Source organism: Euprymna scolopes, chromosome 8 (genome assembly GCF_053919585.1).
Source record: "Euprymna scolopes isolate OS-2025 chromosome 8, ASM5391958v1, whole genome shotgun sequence".
In the NCBI taxonomy this organism is placed as follows: domain Eukaryota; kingdom Metazoa; phylum Mollusca; class Cephalopoda; order Sepiida; family Sepiolidae; genus Euprymna; species Euprymna scolopes.
In genome coordinates this window covers 131,845,963-131,861,803 of record NC_136489.1, presented here as the reverse complement: position 1 = coordinate 131,861,803, position 15,841 = coordinate 131,845,963, and positions in this window count along the sequence as shown.

Below are 15,841 nucleotides of genomic sequence, written 5' to 3'. Positions count from 1 at the left end.
GAACTTTATCACATATTCCGTGGTCTTAAAACGTGTGCGATCTGGCATTGTCATGTTGCTAACGAAAATTTTGCCTTTTCTCTGGCCTTACCCTGGCAATTCGGGCCTTCAACTTTGTCAACGTTTCAACGCAACGATGAAAGTGAAACTCTGGTTCCAAGAAGTCCAGGAGGATGACAATCTGAAAACGGTGCAAATCACTTTGCTTGCAGATGTCTGCGTCTTGAACTTCTTTGCTGATGATCACGTGTGATGATATTCCATCGACTTCGGCTCGTAGTGATGACACCTCACCTCGTCACAAGTGATGATGCGTTCCAAGAATACATCACCCCGACTTTGTACTGATTCAACAAGTTCTGACAGTTCTTTTTGGTCCCGTGTGAGCATTCGTGAAACTCACTGAACACACAGTTGCCAGTTCACTAAAACAAAATAATTAAAAAAATGAATAACTTACGTAGTACTTTAATACGTAATTCATACAATTATCAATTATATATAATCTTTTTTGTTTATAGAAACCTTTTTTAATAAGTACTAGCATGGGTGTCCGGCGTTGCCCGGGTGTTTGGATGTGTATGTTGAGCAAAAAAAAAAAAAAAAAAGTGGTAGTAGGAAGGCATGGTCGAACCCGTACCGCAAAGGAGGAAAATAACGGGGTAAAACCAAACGTTTATGCTGTTACGACTACCGCCAAACCGGAAGCGACATTTTTTAAATTAAGGCTAGACAATCTAAAGGAGTAGATAACTTTAAAAAATATCGGCGAAAAAAATGACCCCCACCCCTGTAGAAAAGCGCCTAGTTGAAGGGGAAGATATTACTGTTTTTAGCCAATTTTTCGATATTTGTCGTATGAAAGGTTGAACTTTAAAACGATACTGATCTTGGTAAAATCCGTCGCCTCTATTGAAAGTTTAAAGCAGACATGCAAACAGACATACATACATACATACATTTATATATTGGTAACTAAATATTTTCGACCACAACTGATAAAAAGCTTGCCCTATCTCTGAATACCCTTTATGTAAAATTTCAAATATTTAGACCAGAAATTGTCTGAGTAATTTGAAAGAGACCGCAGAGGTCATTTTTTAAAAATTTGACCCTATTATGACTCCTTAAAATTTATTGTTTTGGGCTCAAATCACGTTATTAAGTTAGATCCATGTCCAAGGAACCTATATCTCAAATTTCAAGTGCGTAAACCCAAAATTGTCGAAGGAGATTGGTAGAGTTGTCAAAGATCAAATCGTTCAACTTTAACCACGTAATCGATAAATTTCTGGCCCAAAACCGATCACATCGATTTTCCCAAATTTCAGTAACCCGTATATCAAATTTCGAGTCTGTAGACTAAAAATTGACAGAATTATTGCGTAGGGAAATGTACACAGACACACAAATACACAGATACACAGACACTTTCACTTATATATATATATATATATATATATATATATATATATATATATATATATATATATATATATATAGACTTGAACAAGAAAGATTAAACTATCACGAAATTTTTGGGTTTACTTTCAAGCTTTTCTTTTGGGTTTTCCTTTTCGTTGTTGTAAATCGCGATGTATCCAGACAGTTGGCGAGATGGGTCAGAGGTAGGGGCTTCGGCTCATTACCGTGGGGTCCCGATTTCGAATCTCGCTATATTCAGCTACTCTGATGAGTCGTAGACGACGAAACACGTGTCATTGAATAATTACATTTTAAAAATAATATATACACCGCTCCCCATATGGGGGTACCAAATTGGTTAAAGGGAAAATTGTTCCCAGCTCACATTTAGGTAAACATGCGCTTTCGTAAATAATTGAAGTCATTAAAAATATATCGCTAAAACCAAAACAAACAATATCTGTATATATATATATATATATAAAAATGAACGTGTGTCCGCATTTTTTTTTTTTTTTGGCTCAACATACACCTCCAAACACCCGGGCAAGGCCGGGCTGAAATGCTAGTATATATATATATATATATATATATATATATATATATATATATATATATATATATATATATATATATACGTACACACACATACTGCCAGGTCGGACATATCGTAATCCAAGGGAAAAATCAGAGGTGATCAAGTAATCCGAAAGATTTGAAGCATGTTCCAAATGATCGTCCTCAAAATATTACCTCACCGTAATATCTAATAGGCAATTCACTTGATTTCTAATCTGTGATTTATCTTACTCATATGTGTGTGTGTGTGTGTGTGTGCGTTTGTATATATATATATATATATATATATATATATATATATATATATATATATCAATTAACTTTCTTGAAGTTATATATTTGGATTCTACCGTCACTTGATTATTTATCTTCCACTAGACTATCCATTCACGTGTAATCACCTTTTTCTTCACCATATACACTCTGCATCACTTTTTTGTTATCAAGTAAGATCTTTAACTTACTTGTTGTTTCATCAAATACTTTTGCATGCAAAATCCGATCCCGCATTTTGCTAATTCCTACCCTCTGATGATAAGGAAAGTATTTCTTCGAAACTCAGCGGATTAAGAACTATCCACTTATCAAGTGTTTTCTTTTCAGTTTAAATATGTTTTTAACTCTTTTTCATAGTGTTTTTTTAACATGTTTTATGTTATAAGCTCAATCTCCTATTTGGTTTTACCGAGCTTTTACATCTGGCTGAGATAATTTTATAAATATTAATTCTTTAATATTTATATTATACTTTAATTTTACCATCTTGGATCATTTTGGTAACTTTAATTGCAATTTTTATTTTATATATATATATATATATATATATATATATATATATATATATATATATTGTTCGATAGATTGTGCATTCAAGTTTGTCTTTCTGCATATATCCAAATGTACAATGAAGAAATAAATACATTATACTTTTCAGCTGATTACACGCGTTGCAATCAACAACTATGAACACAGATATTCCTACCCTCTCGTGTAATGGCGTTGTTCCGCCATCTTGAATAGATACACGCATGCGTAATAGAATCATTTTAATCGCTACAGTTTAATAGGAAGAACCTGTTCAACTTGACCGATTTTTGTTCACGGCAAAATGCGCTCATAGATCAATTTACAAATCCTTTGCTCCAGTTTTATTCCCTTGGTCTGGTCTGCAACGAACGCAGTACAAATTCAAGTGAAACTTTTGCTCCAATCATTGAACCTCATATGGTATAAAGGCACATTAAAAGCACATTATTAACAAAAGAGCCAGCCGGCTAAGGAGATTTTGATAGGTAAATCACATCATATTCAAGAAAGCCCACCAGACTGCATGTTTCTTTATGGTCCTTTTCTTTCGTTCTTTCTTCCGCACTGATGTGTAATGCCCAATAAAGAGAATTGAATAAACGGCTGTCCCTCCTAAATATCTTTCTTTGCACCCTCGAAAAGTGTGGGGGACGAACAGCGACTCACTGTAGAGTATCACAATGTTATAGATATGAAACCAAATAAAAATATCTTTCTTATAATTACAACAGACTAGCGGACACTCGTGGAAATTCAACGGTTATTTTTTTATAATTTACTGTCAATAGTAATGTTTTTAGATTTTAATAATGTACAGAATTATTTTTTCTTCCTTAAAAAATTATTGTGAATTCAATATTTTTAATTATTTTTTTAAAATAAATTAAATAAATCTTTAAACCCTTTAATTTCTTGTAACAATGCAATTAATTTTAAAATGAAGTATTTCTCTTTTTACCTAGGAAACTGGTTGTTAGCTAAATAAATGAAACGGATAGAACATCTTTAATTTATTTATTTCATAGCCTGCACTCAGTCTTGGTGTTACTTTATTTGTTATCCGGAAAATGCAAGGTAACCTGATTGTAGGGGATGGTCAGTGTTTGGTTAGTAGAAATATTTCAATAACAAAAAGGAATGTTTGAATATCAGAAAGAATTTTCTCAACGCGGATTGAGTATTTAAAGATAAAATATATTTGTTAACATATGAACCATGAATGTTAACTTACTGGAAGGGAATTTTAGTTTTAATAACTTACATAAGCAAGAGTTTAGATAACCAATAAATATGATTTACTGGTGATGTCAGTTAATTAAAGAATGAAAGGACTTACATAGATATATGCGTGTGCAGTAAGGAAAATTAGTTTGATACTCAACGCGTTGACGAACAGACGTGGGTCTGAATAGTTTATCATTGGTTTAGGAGTAAATCCACTATATACAAATATATAAATATATACGCATACACATGCCGGAAGCACACCTAATTTTTATGATTAGATATTAAGAGACTTATTATTTTGCCATCTAATTTACGTGCGTGTTTATGATGTATACCAGAACATATGAAAATCAGAAGATAACGATGACAAAAGAGAGACACTATGTCTTGAAATGCTTATAATGTTTTTTTAGAAATATCAGACAATGGTTGAATAATCATAGAGTAAAAATAGCAAGCAAAATACATAGACACGTAAGAGAGGGTAACAAACGTTACTTCATATTTAGTAATATGTATGTATATATATATATATATGTGTGTGTGTGTGTGTGTGTGTGCGCGCGTATATATAAACGCGCTACAACCACAACTTTTCACATAAGCCTGACGAATTCTCACGAGAATAAAACGCGGAATATTCTGTGTAGCTTAATTGTCATATATATTTTCATAACTTACTACCTAGCTCGACCTATTTATCGAGCACCGTTGAAGTAAATACTGACAAAATTACATCTTCGTATATTAATGTAGGTGATTAAATGAAGTAATCATATATATATATATATATATATATATATATATATATATATATATATAATATAAAGCTGAATGTGTGTGTGTGTGTGTGTGTCTGGTCACGAATTGGCTCCTATATGGTTGACTATTTAAAAAAAACTGATTACATATAATGATAGAAGATGTATCGAGACACAGGAATGGGTATGTTTGATCTGGCAGAACGGTGGTTCATTAAAAATGTGGGGTCTTCGTTCGCGCCTGGTCCACAAAGTATGGAAATAAAAAAAAACAAACAAAAAAAAACGTTTACAAGTGTTTTTGATATAGATGTACATAAGAATACTTTGATAAGTGTCTTTTAACTTAAATAGGGATAGTATGATAAAATTGTGGGGTCTGCGTTCGCGCCTGGCCTCAATGGAATAGAAATAGGCACAAACTTTAATAAAGACTTTTCATATCAATCTGCGTAAGTATACTTTGATAATTATGTTTCAATTTGAAGATATATGGTATAATAAAATTATGGGGTGTTCGTTCGCACCTGAACTCCATAGAATGGAAATATGTCACAAAGTTTAACAAGGTTTTTTAATATAGATCCACAGAATATTGTGATAAGTGTTTCAGTGTGAACAGTTATGGTATAATAAATTATGGGGTTTATCTATTTTATTTTTACTTTCATCATATTTTGCTTTGGTTTTGATACCCCCAAATTCGAAGCTATCTCTTTACAACACTTCCTTTTCATAACCTATCATACTTTCATAAATCAGAGTCCATTTTCTGTAGGCTATTTTTGAACCGAGTCAACGATGGGTACTTTTGCTAGTATATATATATATATATATATATATATATATATATATATATATATATATAAAATAGAAAAATCGCTGTTTTGTAAGCACTGTTGATATTTGAATACAAAATGTAACGGTTTAAAAAGCAGATATATATATATATATATTATACTTTATATATGTTATATATATATATATATATATATATATATATATATATATATATATATATATATATATATATATATATATATATATATATATATATAACACCCCGTCCTTGAAACACATTTCCTTAAATATTATGGACAATTTCTGTCTACGTACTTTAGGTCTGATCCGTTCTAATTTTCTAATGATTTTTTTTTGTTGCTAGCAAGAATCGTCTGATGTATAATAATACATATTCTCCTGTTTTATTTATTATATAAATACCCAAGCAACTTTGTTTATGACCGTCACAGATAGACATTTATTGTCATCGAAATAAGTTAAATCGCGCCCAGTTTTTATTCAAATCTAATGATTGCCTGCTCTTGTTTAGGACACCCCCGCATTGTACCAGGAGGAAGCTTTACATGCCACCCCGCAGTGACTTTGTTCACAATACATTGTAATCTACATTACACTGTCGAGAATCTACTGTTTATTTTATTAGATTATCTGTAAATATTAGCTTCAAGTTTAAAATGCAAAAAATGAAGTATCATAGTTAAATTGGGTTCCAAACGGAAACATTCATTTTGAACGCACCCCTGTCTTATCAAAGAACGAAGTGTTGATTTTATGAAATTATTTTTACATAATCACTTGAATTAAAGTTACACATAGAAAAGCCAAGTCTCATCGGTTCATTGTACCCTGAAAAGAAACATTCATTTCGAACGCGCCCCTGTCATATAAAATGATCTACAATTAACTTTATAGACCGAGTCTTTTCGTTTGTGCGGTGATAAAACTTCTTAAATGCACTTGTGATGTTAGCTTGTACCTATTTACGGGACAGAGTTAGACACCAGGGTCGTTTTTTAACGTGGAGAAAAGGTACAAAAATAAAAATGGTCTCAGTCGTGAAGGATTTCTCCCCCACTGAAAGAGAACGAGAAAAGGAAGAGCCGCATCTGAAGAACAGATACTACACTTTGACCTTGGCCAAAAATGTTAGCTTGTATAAAAATGTTGACTTTGGTCAAAATCAGGCATCCTTCTTTAATCGGATTTTCGATTATCGTTTTTCGATATTTATCAGAGATATTTTGATACAAAACCTACGTAAGAACACCCAGATACATAAATTATCTTCGTGTGAAATATTAAAAAAATCGGCCGAGACGTTTCCAAATCCATAGGGGTCGAACTCAGACACATATACACACAGAGTTCGTTTCATATAATAGTCTCTCCACACACACACACACACACACACACACACACACACACACACACACACACACACACACACACACACACACACACACACACACACACACACGCGCGCGCGCGCGCGCACACACACACACACACACGCGCACACACACACACACACATATATATATATATATATGTATATATATATATATATACATAAATTGGCTTAGATTGTCTGACGAGAATGTCAGGATAATTTTATTGTCCTGTCGATTTAACAACTTTTAATGCAAGCAAAAACGCCGAGGTTGAATTAATAAACACATATTTAGTTCTTCTAGCGTATTGAACACTTTCCCCTGTTTTTTTACCAAATATACCTCCTAATATATATAAATATATATATATATATATATATATATATATATATATATATATGTATATATATATGTATATATATATATATAGTATATGTTGTGTGTGTCGTATATCAATGTCTGCTTCCAAGAATTAAAAAAACGCACTTCACAATATAAACGTTCTTCTGTGTCAAACGAACTGAGCAAATGTCAATTAGCAGACTCTACATAAATAAAATGAAAATAAACAAACTGTGTCTTAATAAACAAGAACGTACTAGCAACAGGAAAACAGTTTATTTGAAAAAAAAAAAAAGAAATACAATTTCAAGCAGAAAATTAAATAAATAAATAGACACAAAAAAAACGTGGCCCGAATATTATGAAACGCCCTACGTTTCTCGGTTTTCCGCGAGATAAAATGCTCCGTTGACGCTCGGTTCCCTACCAAGGAACACAATGCCTCGTTCCCAACGGATTGGCGCCTTGAGATTTATGAGTTTCTGGTAAAAAAAAGAAACTCTTTTATTGTCTTTAGAACTTATATTATCTCTATATCGAGTCGTGAACAAAACCGACATTCATTTGCCACCAACGACTTCGTAAGCAGTAGCAAAGCTCTTTGATGAAAATCACAAGAAATCCAACCCCAAAGTCTTTATATGCTCAGATTTTTTTTCTTTTACTAATATAAGCTTCATTCAGTTCTTTGATTTCAAAGTTTTAAGAAGCTGTACGTGTATGTTCTTGGTTCTAATAAATCAATTCTGATAAATCTCGTTAGCGCAAAGTTACTTTAAACAGTAAAATATTACTTTCAAACGGTCCGATTTTGATAAGATAGCGATTACCGTAATGTCTACCGAGGTAAAGTTTGAAATTAGCAAAATATATTTCCAACCGAGTCAAATCTATTACGATCATACGGGAAATTACTTATATTGGTAAGAGGTATGAATGTAAGATTTTAGTTCTTTTTTCTTTTTTAATCAATATTCAAATAAAGGACGCTTCGTTAATCACTTAGATACGTCCTATGGTAGGGTACTGCTGTCACATCTGTACAAATGCCGCTCGAGGCAAATTTTTGAATCGACTTCGGAATCTAGTGGGAAATGATCATTTTCTGTTCTTGACATCCCATCATCACAAAAGATAAGTTGCTTGCTTTTCTCCACTCTATCTATATCTACCTGTGTAACATTCAATCATTGATCCTCCTATAAAACATTAACAGCAAGAACTCGTCTTTTTCATAACAGTAAATCTGTTTGTTTTATTCTTTTTTCCGTATTTTAAATATCAAACGAATTTTCTACAAACAACGTTTATTTTCAAGAACCACCCATCCACAAAAGAGTCTGCAAATTTATTGCCTCCCTGCCGGTTACCGTATAGTCATCTTCGAATCCACTGTTAATAAATAGCCATCATAAACCGTGCTCAATAGTCATCATATTTCATTCATTATTTTCAATCCTTCCGTAATATTCTTCGTCATTACAACTGATAATCTTTATTTCTCATCAACCTTTTTCTCGAGTTGCTTTCAGCCTATATTAGTACATGTTAGTAAAAATATACTGCAATAGCAGTAACGTTAAACGAAACGGTACATATATATATATATATATATATATATATATATATATATATATATATATATATATATATTATTCCTTAATTGAAATTCATTTTTTGAGATGAGCATTATATATATTAATTTATTTTTATTTCGGACTATTATTCTCATCTTTATTAGTTGTTGTTTTTCATCTTTTATTGGTTTTGTTTATTCACCTGACGAAGGCCAGAGGAATAGTTGGCCGAAACGTTGTGAATAAACAAAACCAATAAAAGATGAAAAACAACAACTAATAAAGATGAGAATAATAGTCCGAAATAAAAATAAATTAATAGAAACGGTACATGTTCGTAAATAGTGCAATAGAGACTCGTGGCATATCCCAAAACGACGTCCGGTCGTCTCGCATTTCACCACAAAATTAGATTAAAGCGATGGTGGGAGATGGGCTGTTTGAGATTGTGCAACATTTGCTTTACTTTGAACTCCTCTTGCCGCAGGCACGATTTCATGTGTTATTAATTGTCTTTAAAGACCGAACAAGCTCAACGAAATATACTTTTTAAAAGATAACTTTTGATATGGACTTACGTTATCAGCTGTCATCCATAGAATACCATACATCACGGGTAAAAGTGATTTTAAATTTGATCATGTGACCTTTTGGTTTTAAATCTAAAGTTTTTCTTTTCCTTTTTTTTTTTCTTCGATACAAACAAGTAAAAGACAATATTTTTGATCATGTTTTTAATAGCTACTTACTAATATAAACATTTCCGTGAAAATGCTACTTTTGTACCTGTTTATATATATATATATATATATATATATATATATATATATATATATATATGTGTGTGTGTGTGTGTGTGTGTGTATGAAGAATAAAACATGTATAAATACATTTGAAGCCAAAACTGCAACGCGAAATTTTTTTTATAAAATAAACGGGTGTTTATTTTTAAAGAAATATATTTCGGAGTAAGACTCCTTTGTCAATCTTTTTTTCCCCTCCTTCCCCGACGCAATGTGGTGGAAGGTAGTTCGATGAAGAGTCCACGTGATGCTGTCAACCGCAGGGTCTTCATTTATAAAAAAAAATCGCGTTGCAGTTTTGGCTTCAAATGTATTTATACAAGTTTTATTCTTCAAATTTCACTCAGCGCTTCTAACGGATATAAACAAAAAAACTACCCATATATATATATATATATATATATATATATATATATATATATATATATATATATATATATATGTGTGTGTGTGTGTGTGTGTGTGTGTGTGTGTGTGTGTACAATCGTATATACAGGCGGCTAAAAGAAAGCCCTTACTTGTAATTTTTTCCAAAATTGTAAATTTAAGCTAAATTTAATGTAACTGTTTAAACAAACTATACCTCATTTGATTGGCCTTTTATTCTTCTATAATTTTACCTGTTCATATTTGACTTTTAATTAATATATTTTAGTGTTCACGTCAATTTAAAAAAATGACTTCGAATTGAGGAGGCAAAAAGAAAGTCCGCATAATGGAAAATTGTTATTTAAATGTAACATTAGAACATTAATGCAACACAAATACAACAGGAACACAATTAACTAGTTAATATTTAGTAGCATAGGTCTTCTGCAATTTAATAGCCTGCCATCCTTATGGAATTCCTGTAATTAGACTCTTTTTAGTATTTTTTTTTAATTTACTGTTAGTGAATTATAAGTGGTAAGCCGTACTTATAGGTAAATGTACACTGAACGGATACCATAATACTTATTATAGTTAAATTCAAAGTTGGATATATCTGCTTTTTTTTACATCGGTCATTTCTGTATTACGTTTAAGTTATTTTAAACCCCACTCTTCCCACGTTAAATAATAATTTCGAAATAATAAAATTAATATTTCAGCGTCCCAATTATTCTTTTGTTTTTTGTTTATTTTAAACCCAACTCTTCCCATGTTAAATAATAATTTCGAAATAATAACGTTTATATTTCAGCGTCCCAATTGTTCTTTTTTTTTTTCGCGTTTAAATTATCCAAATAAACAATTGTTAATACTTTCTGCTTTTTTTACATCGTTCATTTCTGTATTACGTTTAAGTTATTTTAAACCCCACTCTTCCCATGTTAAATAATAATTTCGAAATAATAACGTTAATATTTCAGTGCGCAGGTCATGCGCGCATGCGCAACCGGATGTCGTAAACCGGAAAGTGGGTTACATACATCATTACAAGATCATTTGAGTTTTAGAATTATATAGATATGATAGCAATCTCAAATTATATATATATATATATCCTCAACCCTCAATATATGGATCCAAATTAAAAAGCCGAATCTGTAGAACTATCCCGTTTGCAAGGGGTTGAGGATATATATATATATATATATATATATATATATATATATATATATATATATATATAATATGTGTGTGTGTGCGTATCCATCTCTCGCTATATAGATATGTATATACATATATCTGTATATGTATATAATGTGTGTGCCTGTGTGTACCTATATACGTTTGTATACATGTCTATACATGTGTATTTATCTGGGTCTGCCCGTCTGTATTTCTAACAGATATACACATTCTGTAAATTGATTTAATGCAAATTACATGACTTAAAATGTAATTTGAGTTAATTAAGGCGACTGGCTTTATGCATCTATTAAATTGAGCGCGTATATATATATATATATATATATATATATATATATATATATATATATATATATATATCCGGATACATTACTTATATTGCTTATATTTTATACGTATAGATATGAAAAATATGAATAGAATGAAGCAAAGAAGAACTCGCGCGTTTATAGAATGGAATGGCATAGAAAATAGAGAGAAAGCGAAAGAGTGAGGGAAATTTTGTTTTATTTTTCAGTCTTTCTTTTAATGTTATCTTCTTTTGTCTTATAAATTACGTGTGTGTATGGCTTTTTTATCCTAACACATTGAAATGAACCATTATCACATGATAAAGAAGAAACATTCATCTATAAACATGACTTTATTTTATTTATTTTTATCTACTTCTTACCATTTATTCATAAACGTATATATATATATATATATATATATATATATATAGTAATTTATAAAATATATATGGCGATTAAGCTACACTGAATATTCTGCGTTTCATCTAACTATAGGATATTCAGTGTAGCTTAATCGCCATATATATTTTATAAATTACTAACTAGCTCTACCTACGTATTGAGCACTTTTGAAGTAAATACTTAAAGTTTACGCATAAATCTATACTTTCGTATATTAAATTTATGCGAATAAATGAAGTAGTTATATATATATATATATATATATATATATATATATATAAATATAATTACACACACACGCACACACACACACACACATATATATATATATATAATCACACACACACACACACACACACACACACACACACACACACATATATATATATATATATATATATATATATATATATATATATATATATATATATATATATCGTCCAGCAACCGAAACCAGAACAGATAAAACGGTAATAAAAAATAAAACGCATATTTGCTCTGCAGTAGTATTATGCACTTTCCTCTGATGATATCAGCCATTATTGAAAATCCATGGATTTATGAAATAAATATAATTCTTTTCCATGTATCCCTTGTTTCAAACAATAAAATCTTAACTTGAATATATTTTTATATATTTTAATCCACAGAATTCAACTTTAATCATTATACTTTATACTTTGCTCTATTTTTTATATTGAGCTTTATCATTTTCGCTAGGATCGACCTGAAATTATTACCTCACTGTAATATCTAATAGGACAATTCACTTGATTTCTAATGTGACTTATCTCATTTATCACACACACACACACACACACAGACACACACACATATATATGTGTATGTGTGTGTGTGAATTTAGATATATATATTTATGTATATATATAAATATATGTATACATATATATATGTATATGTATATATATATATATATATATATATATATATATATATATATATATATAAGATAAATAAGTTTAGGGATAAATGGTAAAAAAGATAAAAATAAAAGAGGAAAATATTGAGAGAGATAGAGAAGGGGAGTGAGCAAAGGAAATTGGAAAGCAAGGCAGAAAGGAACATAACAGAGAGATAGATCTGATAGGATATATATATATATATATATATATATGTATATATATATATATGTATATAATGAGAGAGAGATAGAAAGAGAAACCATGTATGTCACATCTCTCCTATTTTTCACTCCATGTACTTTTCGACGTGTAAATATCCTAACCGCTTACACCGTCGACGGAGACAAATCTCTCTTTCTCCGGCATGATAGATTGTTGGCGGGAAACCGGCACATCGTACCGGGCGTTGTTGGAGCGTGTTATTCTGCTTTTAAGCAAATACATCCATAATATGAAAGACCTACACTACCACCATCCACGTGACCACCTCTTCTGAATGCGAGGTTAATTGGCGACGCAATTAACTCTAATTAGTGGCCTACACAATCAATCATTAATGCAATTAACATTGAACTAACTGAACGACGTTCTCTAATTAAGTCGTGTCTTGGCTACCGCGTATTAAACATAAACAGCAATTCAACATTATTGCCGGAACGGAGTCGCTAGCTTTCTGATGAAGAGGTTTATCTGGTAATTTTGTAAAATCTGCAAGATTTCCGCTGAAGATTTTAATTTCATAAACATGTAACATTTCTGCTGAAAGTATTTGTTGATATATTTGAAGAATCCTGAAGACTAGCAGTTCATCCTGGCTTTGCTCAGGCCCTATATACTGCGCATAACTTTATGTGCACATGTATATATATATATATATATATTAAAATATTTGACTCATATCCAGGTAATCTACATCTAAAATTTCAAGTGTTTAGACCTAAATTTGGCGGTGTAGGAGGAGGTAGAGTCTGCAAAGGTCAACTCTTTCAACTTTGACCTCTTGCCAGCAAGATTGCCGCCCAAAAACTGATAATAAAAGCTTACTGCATGTCTGAATACCCTTTATGTAAAATTTAAAATGTTTAAACCCAAAATTAGCTGAATAGTTTGCTAGAAACCGCTAAGGTCAAATCTTTTGAACTTTAATCCCTCAGCAGCCAAATTTTCGGCCAAAAACCGATTAAAAAGCTTGCCCCATCTCTAAATATACTTTATGTAAAATTTCAAATGTTTAGACAAGAAATTGGCTGAGTAATTTTGTAGAAACCTTAGAGGTCAAATATTTTAAAACTTTGACCCTAATTTTGACCTCCTTAACATTTATTGTTTTTTGGGCTCAAATCAAATAAAAGTTTGATCCATGTCCAAGTAATCTACATATAAAATTTCAAGTGTTTAGATCCAAAATTGGCGGAGGAGTTTGGTAGAGTTTTCAAAGGTCACATCGTTGTACGCTGATCTCTTGAAAGCCAAATTTCTGGCCGGAAACCGATTAAAAAGATTTTCTCAAATCTCAATACCCCTTATGTCAAATCTTGAGTATGTAGACTGAAAATTGACAGAGTAGTTTGGTAGGGAAATGTACACACGCCGACAGAAAATTTCACTTTTATAAATATATAGATGTAATTTTTATCCCCATCTTACGTCGGGAAGGTTAGACATACGGGTTGGAAAGTAGGATTAAAACGCCAACAGCCCCGAAGAGAAGCAATTTAGCTTGCAGGAATGTCTAGTGCATATCAGTATTCCCCTATAAAGGCGCCTCTGGTGATTAGTAATAAACTATCCCCTTCTCAAAGAGAGAATGCAAATCCTGGGAGGGTGTGTCTCCTAGAACTGCCCAGGACGAGCATCATAGAAGAATTAATAGGGAAAAGGTCATTATCAGGATGGTTTAGACTCTGTTGATTTTTGGTGCTGGGGTATTGCAGTTAAAGATTATTTAAAAATGTTTTTTTCAAAATAAAACTAAATCATAATTCTGATTTTGCCTTTCCTAAATAATTTTAATCGTCCCAACTTATTAATTGCGTATCGTTATGTCTAAATATGGAATAATTGCATATGTGCTCACAGAATCGCGAAGTGATTCCAATGAACTCGAAAAATCAAATGGCTTTAATTAGTTACTAGCTTTCTTTCATAACATAAAAATAACAAACTTCCTGGACGTCACGTTAAACTTAGATAAAAACACATATGAACCATACTTAAACGATAACGCTACTCCAATTTACGTAAACCCTAAGTCCAACCACCCACCATCAATTATAAAACACATTCCTAACTCGATCGTAAGTAGACTCAGTAATAACTCAAGCGATAAAAATGCATTTAACAGGTCAACCAATATCTACGAAACAGCCCTAAAAAATAGTGGATACAAAAATATCGATATCAAATATAAGCAACAAAACACCAACAACTATAATAAAATTAAAAATAGAAGAAAAAGAACTATAATTTGGTATACGGCCCCACACAATTAAATGTTAAAAACAAAACTTGGCAAGAAATTTCTAGATCTTATTGAAAAACACTTTCCCGCAACCAACCTCTTACACAAAATCTTCAATAAAAATACCTTGAAGTTATCTTACAGTTGTTGCGAAAATTTAGAGATAATAATTAAAGCACATAATAACAAAATACTAAATGAAAACAATGTAAACAACAACAAAATAAACAATAAAAAAAGTAGACACCATGACAGAAATAAAACCAACACTAGCAGAAATAATAATAATAATAATAATAATAATAATAATAATAATAATAATAATAACAACAACAAACCAACCCCGGACAAGAACAACCATACCATAAATAAAAATACTAATAAATGCAATTATAGACACCGCACACTTTGCCCAGTCCAAAATAAATGCCTAACAAAAAGCGTTGTTTATCAAGCAACAATATTTGCGAA